We start from the raw sequence: 3,293 nt of genomic DNA, 5'->3' as shown, positions 1-3,293 counted from the left end.
TCTGCATATCGACCTGTTTGGACCAGTGAAAACTGAGTCTATAGGTGGCAAGAGATATGGAATGGTTATCGTTGATGACTATAGCCGCTGGACATGGGTAAAGTTTCTAACCCGCAAGGATGAGTCTCATGCTGTGTTCTCTACCTTCATTGCTCAAGTGCAAAACGAGAAGGCTTGTAGAATTGTGCGTGTCAGAAGTGACCATGGTGGAGAGTTTGAGAATGACAAGTTTGAGAGTCTGTTTGATTCCTATGGAATTGCACATGATTTCTCTTGTCCCAGAACTCCTCAACAAAATGGTGTTGTTGAGAGGAAGAACAGAACTCTTCAGGAGATGGCTAGAACCATGCTCCAAGAAACTGGCATGGCTAAGCACTTTTGGGCAGAGGCAGTAAATACAGCATGTTACATTCAGAACAGAATCTCTGTGAGACCAATTCTGAATAAGACTCCTTATGAATTGTGGAAGAACATAAAACCCAACATTTCTTATTTTCATCCTTTTGGCTGTGTTTGTTATGTTCTCAATACTAAGGATAGATTGCATAAATTTGATGCTAAATCTTCTAAGTGTCTATTACTTGGTTATTCTGATAGATCTAAAGGTTTTAGATTTTATAATACTGATGCTAAGACTATTGAAGAATCTATTCATGTTAGATTTGATGATAAGCTTGACTCTGACCAGTCAAAGCTAGTTGAAAAGTTTGCAGATTTAAGCATTAATGTTTCTGACAAAGGCAAAGCTCCAGAGGAAGTTGAGCCAGAGGAAGATGAACCAGAGGAAGAAGCTGGTCCCTCTAACTCACAAACTCTGAAGAAGAGCAGAATCACTGCAGCTCATCCTAAGGAATTGATTCTGGGCAACAAAGATGAACCAGTCAGAACCAGATCTGCCTTCAGACCCTCTGAAGAGACCTTGCTGAGTCTGAAAGGATTGGTGTCCTTAATTGAACCCAAGTCCATAGATGAAGCTCTTCAGGACAAGGATTGGATTCTGGCCATGGAAGAAGAATTGAATCAATTCTCCAAGAACGATGTTTGGAGTTTAGTGAAGAAGCCTGAGAATGTCCATGTTATTGGAACGAAATGGGTATTCAGAAACAAGCTAAATGAGAAAGGAGATGTAGTCAGAAACAAGGCAAGGCTAGTTGCTCAAGGCTACAGCCAGCAGGAAGGAATAGACTACACTGAAACATTTGCTCCAGTAGCAAGACTGGAGGCAATCAGACTATTGATTTCTTTCTCAGTAAATCACAACATAGTTCTACATCAGATGGACGTAAAGAGTGCCTTCCTAAATGGTTATATCTCAGAGGAAGTCTATGTTCATCAACCCCCAGGTTTTGAAGATGAAAAGAAACCAGACCATGTGTTCAAATTGAAGAAATCACTCTACGGTCTGAAGCAAGCTCCCAGAGCATGGTATGAGAGACTTAGCTCATTCCTTCTGGAGAATGAGTTTGTAAGGGGTAAAGTAGATACAACTCTCTTTTGCAAGACTTATAAAGATGATATCTTAATTGTGCAAATTTATGTTGATGATATTATATTTGGCTCTGCTAATCAATCTCTATGCAAAGAATTTTCTGAGATGATGCAGGCTGAATTTGAGATGAGTATGATGGGAGAATTAAAGTACTTTCTGGGAATACAAGTTGATCAAACACCAGAAGGAACATATATCCATCAGAGCAAGTACACTAAGGAACTTCTGAAGAAGTTCAATATGCTGGAATCTACAGTGGCCAAGACTCCAATGCATCCAACATGCATTCTGGAAAAAGAAGATATAAGTGGTAAAGTATGTCAGAAGCTCTATCGTGGCATGATAGGTTCACTTCTGTACTTAACTGCATCTAGGCCAGACATATTATTTAGTGTTCATTTATGTGCTCGTTTCCAATCAGATCCAAGGGAAACCCACTTAACTGCTGTTAAGAGGATCCTAAGGTATCTGAAAGGCACCACTAACCTTGGCTTGATGTATAAGAAAACATCAGAGTATAAGCTTTCAGGTTATTGTGATGCTGATTATGCTGGAGATAGAACAGAGAGAAAAAGTACTTCTGGAAATTGTCAATTTCTGGGAAGCAATCTAGTCTCATGGGCAAGCAAGAGGCAATCAACCATTGCTCTATCAACTGCAGAGGCAGAATATATCTCAGCAGCAATATGCAGCACTCAGATGCTCTGGATGAAACATCAGCTGGAGGATTATCAGATCCTTGAGAGCAATATCCCAATCTATTGTGATAACACTGCTGCAATTTCGTTGAGCAAGAATCCTATCTTGCATTCAAGGGCAAAGCACATTGAGGTAAAGTATCACTTCATTAGAGATTATGTGCAGAAGGGCGTACTTCTTCTGAAGTTTGTTGATACTGACCATCAATGGGCAGATATCTTTACAAAGCCCTTAGCTGAAGATAGATTTAATTTTATTCTGAAAAATCTAAACATGGACTTTTGTCCAGAGTGAAGATAGATCAGAACCTCTGACTATGATACTTCTTGATCAGAAGATGTCTAGTCCAGAAGGTAACTCAATCAGAGTGTGTGTGCCCACTGGTACTGACTCTGAAGCTGAGACAACAACACGTGCGTCAGAATTTCTGATGCATAGTTCCTTGTGCCCGTGTGACAGTCTGTTGTGATTGCGTGTAGATATGCTTATCTTCTGTGTGTGATTGTGTATTTTACTGTTACTGTCTATCTTTAATTTTCAACCGTTGATCTTAAAGTGCTTTTTGAATCAACAACGGTTATTTGATAAACCCACTATCCACACACGTTCCCTTCACTTCCGGTTTTCACTCTCGCACTCTCTGTTTTCAAAAACCGCTCCTCTCGAATTCTCTCTCGATCTCTCTTCATCCTTCAAACTTCATCTTCTACCTCAAACCTTCAACCTCTTCAAAATGGTGAGACAAACCAGAAGATCTACTGCAGATGCACCTCAGTTCCCTCACATGGTAGTCGGTTTGGCAACGGGTCAAAGGGGCTCTGAGAACCCAGCACAAGAACAAGCTCAAGCTCAAGAGCAGGTTGTTCCTATTTGCAGAACGGGGCTGTGCCGTTCACTGTGTATTTCCTCCTGAGGAACTCCAAGTCCTTGCAGAATGGAGATTCAACCTCGACAACTTGGCTGCAAATGGGTTTGATCTCCGTCCTGAAGTCCAAGCTCAAGGTTGGGGAAACTACTTCATTCGACTTCGAGGACCGGTGTTTGAGAAGCTGGTAAAGGAATTCTGGAAGCACGCTGATTGTGATGACACTCAGGTGGTCTCTTA

The sequence above is a fragment of the Lotus japonicus genome, chromosome 3, assembly GCF_012489685.1.
Source record: "Lotus japonicus ecotype B-129 chromosome 3, LjGifu_v1.2".
Lineage (NCBI taxonomy): Eukaryota > Viridiplantae > Streptophyta > Magnoliopsida > Fabales > Fabaceae > Lotus > Lotus japonicus.
This window is presented reverse-complemented; position numbering follows the sequence as displayed.